Source organism: Aulonocara stuartgranti (assembly GCF_965226115.1).
Source record: "Aulonocara stuartgranti genome assembly, chromosome: 9".
NCBI lineage: Eukaryota > Metazoa > Chordata > Actinopteri > Cichliformes > Cichlidae > Aulonocara > Aulonocara stuartgranti.
Genome location: NC_138960.1, coordinates 20,750,374 through 20,772,239, shown reverse-complemented (window position 1 = coordinate 20,772,239; position 21,866 = coordinate 20,750,374). Strand labels below are relative to the sequence as shown.

The 21,866-nt window shown below is 41.2% G+C and overlaps 1 protein-coding gene and 1 long non-coding RNA gene across 3 annotated transcripts in view; one reads left to right on the top strand and one right to left on the bottom strand.

The window, feature by feature from the left end:
- The window catches only part of tmem108 (transmembrane protein 108), a 55,386-nt gene extending 36,581 nt beyond the window's left edge, over positions 1 to 18,805 (bottom strand). The window contains exon 1 of one of the 2 annotated variants that reach the window (XM_082547413.1): positions 18,053 to 18,805. The gene's annotated coding sequence lies outside the window, so the exon portion shown is untranslated. The remainder of the gene's footprint in view (positions 1 to 18,052) is intronic. The other variant, XM_082547412.1, reaches the window with a different exon arrangement.
- Positions 18,806 to 19,050: 245 nt separating this feature from the next.
- LOC309714319 lies at positions 19,051 to 20,451 on the top strand. Its single transcript, XR_014278900.1, has 3 exons — positions 19,051 to 19,367; positions 19,571 to 19,657; positions 20,351 to 20,451. It is a non-coding gene; the product is annotated as an uncharacterized lncRNA (long non-coding RNA).
- Positions 20,452 to 21,866: the final 1,415 nt, after the last annotated feature.

The window sequence follows — 21,866 nt, the reverse complement described above, 5'->3', positions numbered from 1 at the left end:
GAGGACAAAAAACAAAAGATAAATGTAGGTATCAGTGCTGCTTAACAGATGGCGAACTGCTGAATTTTTAAGGGTTGCAACCCACATAACTGATACTTGAATGCAAGTCAGGAAACTGATGTCACCACTGAAGGAAATAACTAACCTCGGAAATCCTCTTCATCCAGTACTATTCAGTAACGTAGATTTTAAAGATGTAAGTGAGTAAAAATGTGACAATAGGCAGCGAAGTTCACGCTTTCCTGTGGACGTATCATCTGATAATCCAACTGCGAGTATCTATGAACCACACGGCAGCTACGTCTGGAGAATGGCAGGAAACGGGGCCCTTTGGCACATTTAGGAATGTCCGTGAAGTAGACACAGCAAGTCCGTGTTGTACCCAAGAATTTGCATCGCAAAGCAGGAAATTCATAGTGTTTCCACTCTGTCTCAACGCTTCCTGTCTCAGTTAATGGGCCCCAAACACAGTTTCAGGAGAAACAGCAGAGCATACACCTCAGAATCTCCAGGACTTTCCACGCTCTGTACACACATTCCTGATTTTACCTCTTGACGCAGCCTCTTGTATCATGACAATGGCAGGAACGAAAAGCAGTAGGGATGGTTTTTGGAGGCATGGAGGGGGGTTGGGGTGTGTATTGTACCTCGTTTCCTTGAGTGGTGCAGCAGAGATTGCTGAGAGCCAGCTGGGACGAGCGAACAAGAGGAGCAACATCCGTACAGAACATCCAAGGTTCCCAGATTTCCCGCCGGGTGATGACCACGTGTCCGGAGCCCAAACAGCAAGAGAGACGGAGGGAAAGATGTCGCATTGTTCTCCTCTCTCCTCTCTCCTCCTCCTCCCCCCCCCCCCCCCCCCCCCTTACCCACCACCATTAGTGAGACGGATTAACTCCAAGAGCTTCTAGTGTAGAGTGTGTCTGGCTCGCTGTATGCTGATACACACACAGACACTGCATCAATTAGACCTATTGTTATTCAGAGTGACAGGCGAAGGCAGATGCGCTCTACAACAACACGGCCAGGACAATTGGCCTGAAGCGGGAGAATTTACTTATGGATGAGCACCCCGGTTGCTCAGTTCACCAAACAGACTAAAGCTCTAATAAGGCAATTAAAGACTAAAACTGTGCGTACTGCAGCACCCAAACATGCCCGTGAAGGGCACACCCTGAGAGCGCCCTAGAGTCCTCACAGGGGTGACCTCCCCCTTCCAGCCACTACAGGAGCAAGCAGAGCAGCTGTAATGACTTGAATCAACATCTCCTGCAGCTCTGGGGCTGATGTTCACTCAGAGATGACAGACGATATGATGGCTTGGAGGCCTGACAGGGTTGACATTTTAAAGTGAGATCCTGCTGATGCTGGTCTGGTGGGACTCCGGTTGCAGTGCAGGAGGTGTCAGAGAGGAACATGTTTGACACAACATTTGGATCAATATCACTGAGCAGAAAGCGCCCGATGATGCCGGCGCTGTAATCGGGAAAGCAGCAAACGACAAATTAGAAGTGGCGGAAACTGACAAAGTATCAAGCAGGTGTTTTCTCTCTCTCCAGTCATGGGAAAAGAACAGATCCATGATCCATCACAGTTTGCAGATTTCTGCCCACAAAAGGACAAACATGATCCTGGCCTTGCAATTTGAGTGAAGACCCATTAGGTGATCATCGTGTACAGGTTTCACTGAAATCTGTACACAATGAGGGGCAATCCATTCATCAGTCTTTCTTCCAATTGAGCTATAAATGACTATTTTCACTAACAAATAATGAAAAATGGAAAAGACGTTTACCATCTTAGTTTATCTAACTGCGCATTTGTTTGTGCGGGAGTTTAAGTACCTCAGGATCTTGTTCGCCAGTAAGGGGAGAAGAGGGCGAGAGATTGGCAGACGGGTTGGGGGCACAGCTGCAGTGATGCTGATGGTGAAAAGGCAAGTGAGCATTAAAAGTAAAGCTCTCAATTTACTGGTCGATCTGCATCCCTCACCTATGGTCACGAGCTCTGGGTAGTGACCGAAAGAACAAGATCGCAGATATAAGCAGTGGAAATAATTTTTCCCTGAAGGGTGGCTGGCTTCTTCCTCTTCCTTAAAATACCTGCCTGAAGAGCTCAGTCATCTGAGAGGGGCTCAGAGGAGAGCCACTACTCCTCCGCATCAAAAGGAGCCAGTTTAGGTGGTTCGGGGATTTGATAAGGATGCTTCCCGGGCACCTCCTGGGTGACGTGTTCTGGGCATGTCCCACACATTACATCTCTCTTAGTGATCCCCCAGATAGACTGCTGCTCCTGCGAGTCGTTCCCAGATAAATGGAAGAAAATGTTTATATACAAGTTGTTTAAAAAACAGATGTTCCTTGAATGGCCACTTGAAGCTGTATCTAAATGGAGACAGTCCATTCCCATACTGAAATGGATTAATTTTTTACATGACTCTGTATAAAATCTTAAAGAATACAGGGTCATGAGAGGACTGGCGCCTATCCCAGCTGCCAGAGGATGAAAGATGGCTTCTCCTCTAAAAATCCAAGTCGCTAAATTGGACCTCTCAACAGGATGCGACTTTTTAGAAATATTTTTATCCAATTATCTGATGAGTCACATGACTTGCTGTGCGGTTTGCTGTACTTCCAGGAATAAGTCTGTGCTCTAGTTTGTTTAGTGAGTGAAATTTAATGTTTATTTTATTTGTACAATAGTGTGCAAAGGTCTTGAGCCGCCCCTCATTTCTTTATACTTTGCTTCCAAGGAGACAGACTTTCTTGTTGTTATTTTAAAAGTGTTCTCGAGCAGCAGCTCTCCAGGCTTTCTGAAGGTCTCTCAGAGTTTTGACCATTTCAGAGGAATATTTTTGTTGGAAAGCTGCTTAGCACGGACCTATGAAATGCTCGATCTTTAAAAAAGTACCTAACTCAAGGGATGAACCAGTGATGTATCTACAAATAAAAGACAACTTAGCAAATAACCCATTTTAAATAGTATCTTTAGGCACTTTGTTACTCACAAAAACACAATTTGTTCTAATTCCTTTATATGAATCTATATAAAAAGCCAGTTTGACAGGCATACAATTGTGTTTTTCCACCAACAAAATGATTCCTAAAGAGCTTTTAGCTGAATACTTGTCATTTCTCCAGCAGAAAAATATCAGAAAGTCGTGTTCAGTTGATCCATCTACTGTTCACTGAAGCCTGATCAGACATGGTCTCAGTTGGTGGCTTCCAAGAAGCCAATCTTAAAGAAGGGAAACAGGAAGTAAACTTAAGGTATGCCAGATATGCAATATAATATACAAGAACTGGACTGAAAATCAGTGGCAACAGCGCTGATGGAATGATGAATCCACATTTGAGATATCTGGTTGAAATCTGTAGTTGGCTATATATGTTGAGGAAGTCAGGAGAGAGGTACAACAATGAGTTTCTACAGCTATTTGTAAAACACAGTGGAGGCTTTGTCTTAGCTTGGGGCTGCATTTCACCCAGTGGTGTTGGAATTATGAACACAGAAAAGAACCAACAGACTTTGATCCACCATACAGTACCATCTCAAATGCATCTGATTGGGAACAGCTTTATTTTTTGTATGTCAATGTCCCCCTCAAAAACCAGCTGCCAATGGAGAAAAGCACAAAGTGGAACAAAATCAGTCATGGATTGGCCTCCCGAGAGTCTGCACCTCAGCATCACTGAAGCAGTGTGGAATCATCTTGACAGAAAACAGAACAAATGACAGAAACAACCAGAAAGAAGAGCTTTGAAGGTCCTTAAAGAAGCTTGGAGAAATATTTCTGAAGCCTGCTTAAAGAAATGACAGGAAAGCTTGTCTAAGAGATTTCTGGCTGTTAAAGAATAAAAATGTTCCAAATACAGACTGTCAAGCTTGTTAGAAGTGAACACATTGTTTTTGCTTTACATACTGTATGTCCTGTATGTATGCACATTTTAACATTCCCAATTCTCCAAAGCAAAATATAAGGAAATGAAGGGTGGTTCAAGACTTTTGCACAGTACTATATTCTATCCCCGGTTAGTAGCAGATATTTCTATCTGTGTTGCACACATACTTTGTGCATTTTATTAACCAGCTAACTGGCGTTAGCTAATAACTTGACATTTAACCTTTAAGTTAAAATGTGTTCAAGTCTGGGTCCAAAAAAAATACTGCAATGGCCAAAATAACACCCTTCAGGCTTCAAAACAGTTGTCCACAAATAAATGGGTGATGTTACCATAGAAACCTCTATCTTGCATTTATTAATTGACTGTTTTTGATCAACAGTCTATTAGATAAACACTTAAGCATAAAATGTACTGCACTAAAGCCTTCATGAAACATCTAGCGCCTTATAAATTCTCAATTTTGTGTGCCTAAAATGTCCAATTACACGCAGCCACTATTTTCTTCGTAGACAAAAATAATCCTTGCGAAACTGGGTTGATAATTGCTGTCCTGCTTACAGTGTCAGGCCGAACTGCTGTGAACAAAACAAGCCAATTATTCTGAAACCATTTTGATTTTTTCTTCAGAACACACAGGATCTGAGCCTTGCTAATAAGCCTCGCTTTCATAACTCCAACACCCCAAACCAAGAGAGCACAAGTTATAACATGATCCGTGTGCTGAGTAACACAATGATGGTGGTTATTTTCACTGAGGTTTGGAGCTCCATTTAACCTGACGCAAGAGGATCAAGATTAGGGTGCAAGCGCCTTAGAGGAACATTTTTTAAATACATGGGCTTGTTCCTATAGGTGTGAAGCAACATCAACAACTGAAGAAATTGATGCACGTACTGTATAAGTGGCTTTAGGATGGATTACACTCAAACAATATCCATCATATATCTCCCGCTGATGCCAATCTGAAAAATAATGAAGCAATCAGTGCAACCACTCAGCATGCTAATTACCAACGCCAGCCCAGGACACCCACTGGCAGCTTCTCAGAGTGTGTGTATGCGCACATGTGACAGTTTTAAAAATCCTTTCCAGGAGAAAAATGTCTCACCAATAGACATTTAATTACCAGAGGATGAGGTGCTTTGGTTCTCCCGTGCCGTTATTCACGGCTGAATTAATGAATAGGTAAACAGCAGAGGAACAAGGCAGACTCTGCGTGGTTTGGATGAAATCTGCAACACCCCTGCTCACACAGTCAGCAGTGTTTATTATGAATGAAGAAGTGGTTAAAAACAAGAGATGGAGCAAGAACTGCGGGTGCCTCAGACAGTTTATGATTAAGTGATGAACCACAGATGGTCCACGCCTCTTAGTTTTTACATGAAACAGGTGAGAAAATTAACAATGTTTAAAAAATGATTGCTGTTTTCATCGGATAATTACACGGGATTATCATAAATTTTTAAGACTCCCATCGGGGGACAAATAAGGAACGAGTGACAAATTACAGAAAAATCTACACGAAAATAGTTAACAAGCGACTGTAACTAAGTATCTGGAGGAATAAACAAGATTTTTAATCAAAAAAATTATACTGCGATAAATTTGTCATTAAACTTTGAACTCAGAGGTAGTTTGGATCTGGAAAAACACCCAAACTGTGAACAACATAGGAACCGCCAAGGCTCAAGCCTGCCATGAACTGGTAGAGTATGGACCAAGAAGGAAGATCTTGCTTCAAAATACCTTCAAGCTTACCTAAAATGTGCAGCTGCTCGCTTGGACAAGTCAGATCCTTCTGGAACACCGTACCAACTGTTAAGCATGGTGGTGGTAGCATCATGCCGGTGGTGTTGCACCATTGCACAAAGTGGAGGGAATAATGAAGGAGGGCGACCTCCAAATTCTTCAACTTAACCTCAAATCAACAGTTAAATGGTTAATGGGCACAGTTGGGTTTCCCCATAGGACAATGATCCCAAACACACATCAAAACTGGCTTTGGGATGGATGAAGCAGGTTAACATGAATCAAAACCTAATTTATATGATTCATAGTGATTTCCCTCCACACAAGATTTAGTTCAATACATTTTTTTGTTTTCAGCTTCAGGATCTTTGACATCCAGTTTCCAGTATTTATAGGCCAGTTAATTAATCTAGTAAAGTATCGGTTTAATAAATGATACATATACAGCCAGTACTTTAGTCAGTGTACTGGCTTACTCTCTAATTTACACTTTTGATTAGACAAATTTAAGGTTTTTCCTTTAGAGTTGCTCAGATGTCATTCTGACCTTGGATGAGGTTATGTAAAAAATTTACATAAGTGCCTCTCATCCATGCAGTGGAGCTGGGGCAGCAGTTGCTTCATTTTAACAATGATTTTGTAAGTAGAGATTTTAAGTTAGGTCAAGATTTCTGCCAAAGTAATGACATAAAAACAGCAAATCTACAGTTTTTTTTTAAAGTATGTTCAGCTCACTCCACATATTTTCAGGGCTGAATATTGTGAAAAATACCTATAATTTACCAGCAAGTAGGTGCTTGAGTTCTGATCTCTGCACACCTAAATCTAAATGTATAATTTTTGGAATAGTATCAGTATATATTTGTCTTTATATGTACACAACAACCAAAATAACTCATGAACTCCTTTGATGACCAGTGAACAAAATGATTGATATTAGTCGTTGTTAGCTGCTCTCGGCTTGCATTTAATTTTTGGAAGAAAATTCCAGGGCTTACCAATGAGGAGAGTGACAAAAGCAAACAAACTGTTTCAGACAAAATGAATGTCAATGGCATTCCAGTGGCCTGTTTACAGCTAGCGTAGCTAAATGTCAGATGGTTGGCCCCGCGGGGAAACCGAGCTGGCTGGGAGCAAATTTGTAGGTGTCTCCGTGTCTCTGCCTCCATCATTCCACCTCTTCTCTCTTCTCTGTGATGCCGGACATGGGACAATATGGCGGCATGAGCGGTAGCATCTATTATTAGTTGAAGAGTGAAGAATGGAGCGAGTCCCCAGGGGAAGGCAGAGGTGGCAACCAAACCTCACGGACATTATTTTAAGAGTTTGTGTGTTGACAGTTGTGCGGGAGAGGAATTGTTTGCCACTAATGACAAAGCTTTGTTTGCGTCTCAATTTAAAGGACCATTCCAGTGGGTTTTTTTGCACATTGTTTCTGTTGATAACTATAACAACACAGCTAACCATAATAACCAAACTATAAATTTCTTACACATTCCAGACATTCACTACAGTCTGTAAATTACATTTACGTGTTTTAAGCTGTGGAAGTCGGCCTCAGCAATATCAGCAATGCAAATAGTCAATGGATGAATAAATGTCATCTGCGCTTTGGAGTGCAAACACAAAAAATTAAACCCAGGTGGAAGGAGAGGAGGCAGAGAAATGGTCCAGCTTTTATAACCTGGAAGGCCTGAGTGAACTGAATTACTTGACAGGCCTCCCACGTGAGCCAGTTGCCCTCTAAGGTTGGGATTATGCTGTGTACACACACAGCTGCAAAAACCACAGGTGCTTTGTTGTTCTTGTTATAATACCTTGTTCTTCCTATGCTCCTTAGCATGCTACTTAGTATAACTGTGTTGTCACAAAAAGCTGAAGAGCTTGCAGGCGTCCGCGAGTCTAATCACGACCCTCGCATTCTTCTGGATACAGAAAACATCCACTTCACACTACCAATGCAGAATGGCTTCAAATCATTTTCGATAAAGTCAGTGACATGAAGCTACAAACGGGCAGCTGACCAACTATGTTCAGCAGTGCAAAGATGCAAAGAAACTTCAGCCATCAAATGCTTCAATATTCACACACAAGAAGCCCAGGGATGATGTTGAGAATCGCTACAGCTGCAGGGACTTGGTGCCAACGTAGCTGCTGGTTGTTCTATAATTTTGATGCTTGTAATATAACTTTAGCATCGCATTTCAGAGGAGGGCTAGGACCATAGACTGTGTATAAAAGATGCTGCATCTTCCTGGTCTGAAAGGAGAAGCCTGTGTGAGTGGATTTAGCATGCATTTTTTTAAATGGCCAATTAATTGGTTGCAAAAAAGAACTCGGACTGTCTATGAGAAAATGGCTCTCGGGCCCTTGCTCTTTGACCTCAGCAAACACTTTCCTGACTTCCTGGGCTCATTTCACTAGTTTAAAGTCCTACTAAATAAAACATGCTGTCTCTGTCCCCACCGGAGACATCAAAGCAGCATCCACCCTGGAAGCGATCCACAGCGACGGAGCGTCCGGAGACTGTAGAAAACGAATAGCATTCAACAACGGGGCAAATAACTGCTGGCGGCGCAAAGTGGGCGGGACCTGAGATAAACTCTTCCTACTTCAAAATGCTCCCACAAGTGCTTAGAGGGGATTTGGGATGTGTGCTCATAACATACTGATTTAATATTTATTTTAATTTTACCTTTTAAAATTGCATCTTAAACTTCTGTGCTGCTATATCTCTATAGAGAAGGAGATAAACAGGGTTTGCTCATTGGCTAACAAATGTTCATTAAAATTGTCATCGTCAACGCCCGGACCAGGACTTCATTAACCAATGGGAGACATCATAGAGCCTCAGATGTTTGGAAATGAAACAGTCATGTAAAAATACTATGAAAATGAAGGAGCCAAATACTTGTTTATATGGTTATTTTTGTTGTTTTTTAGCTATGTCTGTGCAGCTCAGTTCAAATAAAATCCCATTGCGCATTCACTAGCAGTTAACATCCAGACTCAGTGCAGAAGACAGTACTATACAATTAACTTACTGTATAATGGATTAGATGTTTGCAACACACAGGGGTTCGAATGCATTAATTTCTAAAGGAATGTATAACTCTTGTTGATATCTTGTTATCTGTATTTACACGTGCTGCCTAAGCCAATAGAGAGATTTTAGGATTATAAAATGACAGAGCCTACATTTACAAAAACATACATATGGTCCTGCAAGAGCACATTATGCAGAGGAAACAAGAAAAATATGGTTATTACAGCAGCAGCAGATGCATAAACTCTCATTACAGCGCTGAAAGGGAGCAGAAAAAGAACTGCAGTTACTACAGCATGTTTGACATATCGAGCTGCAGTGTGTTTACAGCCCAAACAGCCCGTGGAGCGACCAGTGAGTCCAATTTATTTGCGGCTTCTGACAAACCCAAAACGTCAAGTCATCCCTTCTACCCAAAGGACACCCTCACTCTCCTCTTTTGCGAGGGAGCAGAGGGGATGAGAGGAGAGGAGTCGTTCCAGCAGCTTCAGCGGCAGTTTCATTGGGCTCGTGCTGCCTTTCATTCACTGCACTGCTATTCTGTATATGAGATAATCTGGGTGTGAACATGGATCTTGTGGGCGAGCGGTCCCGGGCCTTCAATTTGTCGGGGTGGAAATGTGAGAGACGGGCAAGGCTCACATCAATTTTTTTTAAACGGGCCTTGTTTATAAAAAAACAAAAACAAAACTGATATCTGTCCAGTTGCTGTCCAGTCAGACTTTGCTGTTGCTACAACGTTGCTTCTGTCTGCTGCCAGCTCCATCATCAACATCCTCCCCACACAATAAAACCACAGTCTCCATGGTGATGTACCTGACACCGTTACCAGCATCACAAACACATTCACAAACAAACACAATCACAAAACAAACAAAATCCCACTGTGTCACTTGACAGTTTGTTTGTTTTTTGCCGCTCTGTGTATAGTAATTAATTTGTGGGGTCGCCTCGCTCCATCTTATTCTCTATTAATGCTGTCTCAGATTACCAGGCAGCTTTTTAGCCTCTGAAGACACAAATCTCCGAGCCTAGAGAGGCAGACGGGGGAGAGAATGGAAGGAAACTGTATAAGCCTCTCTGTCTAATTGTGGGTGACAAGTGCTGATATTTTCATATTTGAGGCGTTCTCCCAGAGGTGGTTAATGACTAGCTTACAATGAAATGTCAGCTCCTGTGACACCTTTGGATAAGAGGACATCAGAGGCATACTCACCATAGTTTTGTTCAAATTTTGAACTGTTAGCTGTCTGTATAAACCAATTCCAGTGTTATTCTTACTGATTTTCATCAGTTGTACAAAACTGTAAAAAAGTCTTGAGCCATCCCTCATTTCTTTAAAGGAAGGAGGACATGCCAGACTTTCTCCTAATCTTTTTAAAGGTCTTTTATGGTTTTCCACTCTTTTTCAGTCCAGTCCTTCTACATGACCATTTTCTACATGCTTTTTTGTCTGATTAGCTGCTTAATCCTTACCTGTGAATCATTTCAAAGTGAAAAACGCACCTGATTCAAGGGATAAACCAGTCATATCGCTACATATAGCATATAACAGTTTTACATTTTGAATTGTATTTTTAACTGTATATTTTGTAATTTTGAAGATGATTTGAAAAAAAATATTACTTGAAAACTTGAATAAGTGGCAGATTGTGAAAGACGGTTGATCTGATATCCTCGTGTTGGTGTTGTTCCCAGATCATCATACTAAATGTTGTTCCAGGATCAACATTGCAAGTGACCAATCAGAATGTTGTGACGTCATACTTTTGCGACTTCGGGAAAAACCGGCGTAAAACAAAAAACTGTACTTAAGCTGGGAGAAACCGCCTCTGTCCGCCAATCAACGGACCCTGACCCTAACCCTAACCCTTTAATAAACAGTAAGCAGAATTGATATTGTCCTTGCAACATTGGAATTTCATAAATGCACGAATGGTTTGGCGTGCAAAGGAATAACGTCACAACAATGTGATTGGTCACTTGCAATGTTGAACCTGGAACAACATTTTCATGATGGTCTGGGAACAACACCAACACGAGGATATCAGATCATCCGTGAAAGACATGTTCTTATGAAAATGTACATACCTGGATAGAAAAAAACACCATGAAATACTATGAGTCATTAGGATTACTGAAGCAGTGTGGGATCATCCTGACAGAGAATTGAACAAAAGACAGCCAAGATCCAAAGAAGAGCTTTGAATGTCCTTCAAGAAGTCTGGAGAACAATTCCTGAAACTACATAAATGACAAGAAAGCTTGACTAGAAGAGTTCAGGCTGTGTTGAAGAATGAAGGCGGTCACGTTGACTTTCAGGCTCATTAGAATTGTACAAACTCTGCTTTTGCCTTTTTGACTGTATTTCATGTTTCAATAAATCGCTGCACCTATATAAAGAAACAAGGGGTGGCTCAAGACTTTTGCACAACAGTGTATTTCATGTACTTAACCATTAAATGTAGCCACCTTGTTCTCTTGCTGATCTGTAGCCAAAACATTTGATAGTTAATTCTTCCCACATTTTTTAACAGATTACAGATATACTGTTACCAGTGTTGGAACTGTATTAACTGTTTTAACAGTACTGACTAGTATTACTCATGTATTTTAATATTTGTTTGTCTTTTACTTACCATTGTTTTTCGTTAACTGTTAACATTTCTGCTGAAACTTTTTAAGGTCCACATTTTACGATTAGCTGATTTAATGTTTTCATATACTGCTTAGCTGCTGCAAAGGTGCCCCCTGGGGTACTTGTATGAAATGGTGGAAATCCCTGATATAACCTTAAGGTTTCTTTGGAAAGAAATCTTTCCTGTTCTTTTGTGCCGCATTGTGCTTCGTGACAAAGTGCACTCTGTTACACTCGAACAAATCATTTTCCTATCTCCTACATATTTCCTTTTACCTCATGCAACCTTGCTCCGGACTTGGCTCCCACTTTGCTAACTGTGTATAAAGAACATCAGTTCTGCTCTTCAGCCCTTCAATCAGACTCTCCAGCATCCATGAAATGAGCCATATGGGGCATGGTCAGGGCATAGAAAGAAAGCAACGGTTTTATATACTCCGGAGCTTTTCTTTTCCTGGCTCCCTCTGCTTAGATGCAGGCATTTTGAACAAGGGTAGTGTAAGTGCTAGGCCTGGCAGCTGGCTGTAAATACACATATTGTGTGTTTGGACGAGGAAATGCTTTGATTTGCAGAGCAAGAAGAGTAAAGATGACCCGGCATTTAGGACAAGACAGGGGAGTTGTTCCCCCTCATCACCTCAATCCACAAGAACAATTAGCTGCTGACAGTGACACAGGGGCCCAGTAATAAGCTCTAGCATGGCAGTGGGGGGGGGGGCACTTCATTCCCAAGCATATGGTGCCACTTTAATCTGCAGCCTCTATCAGACAAGTCTGGCTGGTAGACAAGGTTTCTTTTAACTGATTACGTGCTCAAAAGCTTTGAGGCGAAGATAAGAAGCAAAGGACACACAATGTAAGAAATTCAAAGTCAGACTGACACGGGTTAGCAATTTCCAAATCAGAGGATCTTTATGCTTTTTGGTGGTGCAAGAAGTTCAGAGCTGCTTTTGCACATATTCAGATTCAAGAAGTTGCCAAGGAAACTAGAACCTCCGTTTTTTTTTAACCTGATGGAAAAGCATTTTCCACAACGACAGGGCTGCGATTTGCTTCCTTGTTATCCGTGGTCACAACCTGCCATCCATTAGAGGTTCTGACTAATCCTCATAGGTGAGCCTCACACCTGGTAATCACTGGGCTGACACCTTCTAGTATTGTAACTAACATGCAGCTCCCCCAGGACTTCTCATAATCCTATTAGCCCCAGTCATCTGAAATGCATTAAAAAAAATGTGCTGATTGATCCTAAGCCACAAACCTTCGGCGTCTTGATCGCACCTCTCGATGTTTCACTTTTCACATGTGGGTTTAACAAAGTGGGATCCTTCTTCTGCGTCTAGTTTATTTTGCATGTGACAGAGAGACAGTTGGATTAAAGAGGCTCTCAGATGGTACCGAAGAAAATCAAACGCTGTTCAAACAGGATTATGTAAGAGCAAAATATGCTGAGCAACTGCGTCGTTTAAAGAACTTGACCGTTGAAAAAATAAAACACTCGTATAGACTGCAGGGGTAAAGAACAGAGTTATGAACCTTATGAACAAATATGCCTCATTTCTTAGATTTCTTACAACTTTATATTGACTAAATCTATATTAAATAACCTTTGTGGCAAAGTATGGGGAAACACCAACAAGACTAAACTCATCAGCCACTTTATTAGGTACACCTTGCTATTACTGGGTCTTTTTACCTTCTTAATTCTGCAAACATGCTGCAAATGCTCTTCAGAGATTTTGCTCCATGTTGACATGAAATCATCACACAGATGTTGAAGATTTGCCTGCTGTACCTCCATAATGAGAGTCTCCTGTTCCACCACATCCCAAAGGTGCTCTACTGGACTGAGATCAGGTGACTGTGGAGGCCTTTTGAGTACAGTGAACTCATTGTCACGTTCAAGAAACCAGGAGATGGATATACTGTGGTCATAAAGGGATAGATATGGTGAGCAACAATACTCCCCAGGTGGTACTACCACCAGCAATGTGAATCACTGATACAAGGCAGGATGGAGCCATGTTTTCATGTTGTTTATGACCATAATATTTGAATGAGACAGCAGAAATCAAGGCACTTCAGACCGTGGAACGCCTTTCCACTCTTCCATTGTCCTATTGTGGTGAGCCCACGTGAATTGTATCCTAAGCTTCCTGTTCTTAGCTTTAAGGAGTGGCTCTAAAAAAGGTCATATTTTGCAAAATGAATATAATGTTGCATTCAGCAGGACTCAAAACCAAAAACTGAGATCATAAAACTCATAAAGAAAATATTTACAGATCAGCTGAGAGGAATGATTGTTTTCCTTTAGGCTTCTTTACTATTAGACTTCATTTTTTATCCCCTGCAGGATGTTTAGAAGAATGGAGATTTAAGCAAGTTCAGAAATGGCTTCATTTTTTAAGACACAAAACCTACGTCCATCATTTATTACAGATTATGTGACACAGCACTTTACAGCGTTTTTTGACATACAAGACAAAATTCATTAGGTGCTAGAAACACTGGAGTAAATAGCAGGACATCTTCAGAGTGATTAGCATGCATCTGCTGAGAACAATGAATATCTGAACTCGATTTTACGACAACCCTTACAACAGTGTTGGATATATTTCAGTCTTGAGCACTGTTGTGGACTGAAAAACAGACCAACATTTTCATCCCTAGAGCCAATCTGACAGCTGGTCTAAAAATAGCACGTTTGCTGTTGGGGATGTTAAACATGCAGAGCTATCAAACAAAGTTGATCAAGCTAAAACCCCTGAAAGCACCATCATTTTGCAGTAGACTGACTGTGTGGAAAACAAAAGATTTTGCCATTATTCTCTCTGTCGTTTTTCGTTTATGGAGCTTTTAGTGCTCCGGACGCCATCAAACGCTCCTAAAAAATCGTTAACCCCTCTTACACAACACATTCGCAGCAGCTTTTAACTTTGATAGAGCTTATGGACCCTTTTACGCCCCTTGGGTCCCTCTTGGTATGGAGGGTGACCATCAGTGGATCAGTGGGTGGAGGTCCAGATTGGAGTGGCATGACTGCAGATGGGGAATGCGAGGAATTCCTCTTGTAAACACCTCACGCTCGGACGGTCCCCACACACTTATCTCCCCGTGCCCATCGCCCCCCTTTAATCATCGTAATGGTTAGTTATTCATTACCATTCTGTTTGAATTTCCTGTGACCTCTGCTTGCTGTGGGCAGGTGGGTCTTCTGCTGCTGCCAAGAACTGAAACCCTTTGTTTACCTGAGGCACCACATGGTATATTATTCATTTTGAACCCCCCCAGCGGGCAAATAGAGCCTGTTCTGATACTACTGTATACAGTATGCTGGATTTCAAATGTCAACACCCTGAAAGAGAGCCGCTTTTTCTTTCCTTTCTTCTTTTTTTATTTCGAAGTCAGGCTGTTATTCTCGAGCCCCGTCTCCTTCTGGTCCTATGGGAGCACTCTTTAACCGATAGGATCATAACCGGCTCTGGGGTAAACTTTATTTTTCTTCTAGGTTGAATAGAGCCGCTTTTGGTTTCTTTCAGCGTGCCACCTTCCCCTGCAGTTCCTGTTTATGAATCCCCCTCTTGGTTTAATGAAAGTAATTTCCAAAGCAGCTAAGGGGCCTTCGTTAATACTGGATGGCATTTAGAGAACACAGGAAAAGAAACACAGGCGCAAGCTGGCTGGCTTTCCTTCCTTTGCTAAGGTAAAATCCTGTTTTGGCCACTTGCTGTTTTGTCAGACTGGAGGAAGGTGCAAAGTCCATTTAGAACACATAATGTGCAGCATGAGGGGGCCCATGAGGGCTGCATTCCAACTCATAGTGTACCATTCTCTACCAGTCATGAGAGACGCCTGCTTACAAGTACAGGACCAGCTCACACCGTCATAGCCACATTCCCTTAAAACGTTCCCATCAGTTTGACTGCAGTTTGCAAGAGTCAGAAACCAGATGTCCCTTTCCCAGGAAACTCCCTGATAAATTTGTGTGCAGCTCTGGATGTGATTGCTGATATTTTCTGGTTGTTTTTCGGTGTTAATGTTGGCTTTTCCTGACATTTCTGATAAGAAAGTAGCTGTGGATTCTGTTCAGCTCCTGGCCACTGCAAGTTCCTTCTAAAGTTGACAGCAGATAGGAGTAGAAAGGCGTTGAAATGACCGACACTTTGACCTTCATAATAATACAGGGATCAGAAAGAAGTGGCGGGATTTGTGGGCGGTAACCTGTCATGTAACCTATTGTTTGCAGTTTATGTATTTGAACAAGTTTCTGGAGGCTTTCTACCTTTGAGCAGTTGCATGTGACAGAAACATGAATGACAGAGTAAAAACAGAGAACAGATGGAAAAATGGCTAAATTTACTTCTCAATATTTGGTGTTTTAGCAAAGATTGTACATAAAAGATGTACTGTGACATTACCCATTGTAGGCTCTGATTTTAGAGCCCCAATCAGGCCATAACTATTTTGTCTTCTGAGTAAAGATACGGACTGAGAAACAGGGCTGTGCTATATCATATCACTCATAATAACCATTGATAAAGGTTTCATATGACAACATCAACGATGTAGCGATGCCATACGTTTACTTTTTCTTTGTTTTCTGTTTTATTATGTGATAATATTGTGCATCTCCTCATTATGTACAAGGTTAAGCTACTTTAGTTACTGTTAAACTTATGCTGTGTCACTACTACTGCACTACAATGCTGCTGCTGGTACCTTGATAGACTCACACTTACTAAGTAGTCTATCATCAATCACAGTAGCTCACTGTAAAAGAAAAATGTACTTTAATTTGTTTGCAACTATAACTCCATTGATAAAACACCCTTCAGTCCTTTTTCCCACATAACCATAAAAATCATTATTTCCTTTAAATACCTGGATATAATTTTAAGTCTATATCACCTCCTAGCCAAGAACAGAGCAAACTCAGTGCAGTATTAGCATAAGAATTACTCAAACCCTAAAACCGTACGTTGAATAATCATCTATTTTACTTTAAAAAGAAAGTATATCCTGTTGTGTTAAATAAGATGCCAAACTTGTGATAGCATAAACTCACTGGAAAGGTGTTTCCTGAGGTCTTGATCAAGTGAACACCAGAGGAATTTTCCTGTAAACTTCTAAACAATGACTGCTTTTTGTAACCAGAGTAGTCGCCACTCTATTGGCCAACAGAAATACTGCAGATTTAAGACACTTACTCAATTCAGTTCACAACAGTGATCACTTCTAATATTATAAGACCTGACAATACGAGGCGAAAAGAAAAAAAGAAGAAAGCTCAAATATCTAAACAACTGTTCCCCAAATTGCTCAAAACAACAAACAGTTGATCTACCACAATGCTGTACTAATAATTCAGGTTATATGAAAGTTAACAGATCAATTAATTACCCAGTTTGAGCACTAGATTTGGGATACTGTGACTAAAACTTGAAGTTGTTTTAACATCAACCTCTAACTACAATCAATCGGTTAATTAAGTCCAAAAACGCTGAGAAATAAAAGGTCTCTGAACTCTTGATGCTAAATGAAGCCAAGCTTTAAACTGAGTGACCGCGTGACACGAGTAACTGTCCTTACTTCTAGTTACATTAGACAAATGACAAAAACAGCAGTATTGTGTAAAACTGGTGCCCAAGCATCGTGGACAAAGAATAAATGTCCTCATTAGTGTTAAGTGCTTTGCTCATATGTTTCCTAATACCCATTCATGGTATCATAGCATGTCAGCTCGCTCCGAGGAAGCTGTCAGCCGCAGATGTCAATACCCCTGCTGACCCTGCTCCCTCCCCCCCAAACCATTGCACACATGGCACTGGAGGATTGTCCCCCCAGAACAAAGGAGTGGGGGGTTTCTGTGGAGGACGAGCAACCAAACATTCCCGTTACAATGGGGAGAGTGGCCGGCAGGTTCAATTAGCACACACTTTAAACTGTTCTCTATACGAACCCTCTGTTCTTGAACAAAGCTGAACCTTCACACTCCAATGGGGTATTTGGTGATGCAGTTTGTTCTTGGCACTATGGCATTTTAAGAGAGTTTCTTCTATTATCTCCTTTGTTTCTGTCCATGTTGCCTGACAAATAAAGCACTCGGGACAAAGATGATCAGACTGGAAGACTCATGGCTTTTATTGTCTTCACAAACTTTATCCAAGAAAAAAAACTGGACAAATCAGTCTGTACTCTCTTCAAGAACTAAGTGTCACCAAAAGTCCATTGAAACCCTCGAAAGATGTTTTATTAGGTGGTAATGTTCATTCATTTAAGATGATTTTCAAGCCTCTTAAGCCCCCTAAGATCACACTGAATAAAATAAATAAATAAAAACTATTCCTCAATTACATGATGATTCTTCCAGAAAGCAACGCGAGCTCAACTTCTGACGATGGCATTTCCCAGTCTTGATATCAATATTCACATCGTGCAATGCATTATTGATGCTCTGAGCTTATAGGGCATGGATGAGGATATCTTGCAGTGACATGTTCTGCAGCACTGACAGTGATTTGAAGCCCAGACCTTCGTGTCTGTCACCGCTGCTCATAACTGCCCGGAAACCCTGAGCAGATTTCAACAAATCGGACGTTTAACATAATCAATAAGGGAGGTAAGAGCGATCAATAAAACTCGCCGGATGCGCAGAGCAGCTGGAGGGTGATGTGTGTAATCTGAAGTACAGGGATGAAGATGTAGCCGACTTACCTACTGCACAAGGTGCGCCGTAACGTCGGGCAGCCTGCTCGGCGTATCCGAGTGAAATGCAACCCAAAAGCCGCCGTGTCACACTTCACACCATCCGGGCGCACATGTTGCCAGTCCCCGCACAGAAATGTCCGAATCATGAGCTGCAGCGAGAAGCCAGTGGAGCCCAGGCAGCGGACTGCAGGAGCCGACCGTGTCGCTGTGGGTCCCCCGGCCCCTGGGAAGCGGCACTGTGCGTCCAGGCGCTGGACTACAACATGCGCAGGGCGCCACCCTTCGCTGGACCCCTGGACCCCTCTGCGTCCACCTTTCCTCTCTCAGCCCCAACGCCGTAAATAGCGGGACGTGAAGCAACCCCCTCCCAGCCTCAAGGCAGCGTAATCCGCGGCCACGGGTAATGGAACTGTGATCCGTGATCTCCCCTTAATGCTTGATGCGCAATTAAGAGGCGCGCAGGACGCCGGTGCCACCCACCACAGGAGGTTCTCGTGGTGAGCGTACGGACGGGGAATTTTAATGAGGACTGCTGCAGAGTTTTCCTCCCTGATCGCAGGGTCGCGCTGAAATCCCCCGTCCCAACACGAAACCCACAAAGTTAGCATATAGAAAGAGGACCGCGTGACGCAGTGAAACGTCAGTGAAGCTGAACTCTTGGCCAATTGCCAGTCAGCAAAGTGGGACGTTAGTCCACCTCTGTGGGACACCTGTTGATGGAAAACTGTTTCAGACATCCACACTTCCTGGAGCGGGACCTGTGAATATTAATATCGTTGTCGTGTCCAGCTGCAGAGCTCCGGGATTTTTATGAGCTGCAGTGGTTTAAGAAACGATGCGTTAACTCCTGAACAAAGTGTAAAAGAGAGAAAGAAACACTTAAAATCCTGCCTTCATTACTGGTTTAATAGACTTATTAGCAAACATTGCTTTTTAATGATTCTGTTGTTTACAGACAGATAAAATAAGTACATTACAGGCGTGATTTAGCTCTGTGAGAACCAGGGGCGGAGCGTGGGGGTGGCTTACTGGGCTTAAGCCCGGGTTGTTTTGTCAGAAGCCCGGGGTATTTTGGAGTGCAATTTTTTCATAGTTAGATGCCTGGCTGACAACTGTATAAAACAAAAAGTACACACAATATTCGAAGCACATAGTGCACACTGTGGGAATTTACGACTGTGCGTGAATCCCCCCCTGATATTGGTATGATCCAAGCTCAGGCACTAAGCGACTGAGCGAGGGGGCGGGGCAGCTGCTGCCCGTCAGTGCGCTGTTGGAGAGACGGAGCCAGCCATACTAAGGAGAGCTTAAGTTTGACCAGGTACCAAAGCAAATCATTCGTACCGTACAAATAATGTAAATATGATGGTGTATCACGAAAGATTGATATCAAACTGATCACTTGACCAATATTACGTTACTTGCTCTTCAAGTGAATCAACAAATGGCGAAATGAAAAGCCGAACAAATGCTATTTTTTTTTTAGAGATTCTTAGCTTACGTGTGTTTATTTCATATTTTCAGTTCTTACCCTCCCCGACTAAATCGGTTTCAGTTATGTACTGAAATATAAGAATGGACATTAGAGGGTTCTTTCAAAGAAAAACTCAGGTAAATGTTATTTTATATATTATGCTTTGTATGTTGTTCATTTGTATGCAAAACAAGAGGAATTTCAGTACACAGCAGGATATTCACATTTGTAACCAGATATTTACACTTTAGGGAGAAAACATAAAACATTTTTACTGCACAACATCAATTTAGAGTAAACTTTTGTTTTAGATAAATATTGAAATATCTTTTGAATTAGTTAAATGTCACAATAAAGAGAGACAGAGCTTTCTGTTTTTTATCACTTTCATCAAATTTAGGAGCACATGTACACTAAGTTTATTGTTAATTAATAAGAAAACTCCAGATGATTCCATTCTGAGCTGAAGAAGCTTCTGATAGGTTAGTAGAGTCCATGTGAGTAAACAGGTGGCACAGCTGTGGATGCATATAAGGCAAAACACAGAGCCTGTTTCTTTGAAATGGGAAAATCAAGAGATGTCAACCAAAACACCAGGAAAAGAACTGTGGAGCTCCATAAGTGTGGCTCAGTTTGAATACAATTTGGTGCCATTTGCAATTAAGAAATACAGACGATTTCTCTCTTTACTCTTAAAGTTAACAAATATGTTTTTTATATTTATCAATCTAAAAAAATAAACATTTAGTCTGATTTGATGTTACAATTAAAAAGTGTTTGTGTTTTTATCTGAAGAGTTTGTAAATATCTGTATATTTGATGATTGTCAGCACAAAGAGGGAGAGAGGAACAGAGAGGGAGATGGAGAATGAGGACAGAACAGAGATGAACAAGAGCAGGTGAGACACACATGTTACTCAAATGGTTGTTTACCAAAAGTATCACCGTATCATAGGTACTCATGTATCTCATACCTAGTGTTTCTTTTTAGGTTTGTTATTTTTCAAATTCTATATTTATTAAGTTATGAAGGCTTGTTTGCACAACAAGGCTAAATAATTATATAAACCTTTCTCAATCTAAATATTGTACTTTGGTAAAATTAAAAAATAAATGTAGTGCAGGTCTATGATGATTTTTAGTGCTACTATCATCTAGTTCTGATTCTGATTCTGTCTTGGTTAAGTCCCAAGTAGTCCTGATTTTGAACTGTTGTAGTCCTGTTTTAATTCTGGATCAGTTCTTGGTCTGGTTGAATTGGGGTTTAGTCCTCGTGTCTTGATACAGCCCTGATTTTGTTCTGCCTACTGCTTAATTAAAAAACTAGTTTAAGGTGTTCTGCACATGTGATATATATTTTTCCCTATATGAAGTCATTCTTTTTTGAACAAAACTCAAAACAGAGCCAATTAATCTTTCAGTCATTTCTACCCCCCCCCCCCCCCCCCCCCCCCAAGGGAAAAAAAAATCCCACATGCATACTATCCTTTTGGGCTAAGCCCCGGGTGTTTCAAATGTCTGGCTCCGCCTCTGGTGAGAACATTTAGTTAATTAAACCATAACTAACTATTAATTTGATCTAAATTGATACAACACATAAAAACTAATAAATAAGCACTGAAATGTTTCCCATCACTGCTGAAAGTGTGATTCAGTGCAGGACTTATAGTGGCTCTCCACCTATTGAGGGCTATGCAAGCTTGTTCCCACGCTGATTGTTTTTTTTTAAATGTATTTATTTATTAATTGATCGATTACCAAGTAGAAGTAGGTTAAAATTTCGTGTTAATCTCTCAAAAATCTTGAAATTTTGAAATAAAAACCCAAAATTTCCACTTCCACTGGCATTTATCTCCAGCTTGCATGTTCACAAAACTAAGACTCAAAATATGAAAATACAACATTAAATAAAAAGATGTAAGCATTACATAATTTATATATCGCTTCTATATTTAATTTTTATTTTTTAGAGGGGGGGGGGGGGAGTTGCTTTATCTGCTTTTTTTTTTGCTCTTTTGCCAGATTATGTTTATCATTATCATGTTTTTTTTAAACTTTTGTATTATGTTATTAGTTGTTAAACATCAGTGCAAAGCTACATTATACATGCCTTCCTCATACATTATAATTTAGCTTTGTCATTCTTTTATTAGTTGGGGTTTTTATTTTGGCAGTCTTCATCTTCCATATCCCTGATATTTAAGTCGCATATTGGCTATGCTGGCATAAAATTAACAGCAATATAAATTATACGATAATTTAACCCTTGCCTTTCCTGTAGGAAAAACTGTTCAAGGGTGGACTTGTTCACAGCTCACAGGTATGTGCGGTGTGCAAGAACAGGTC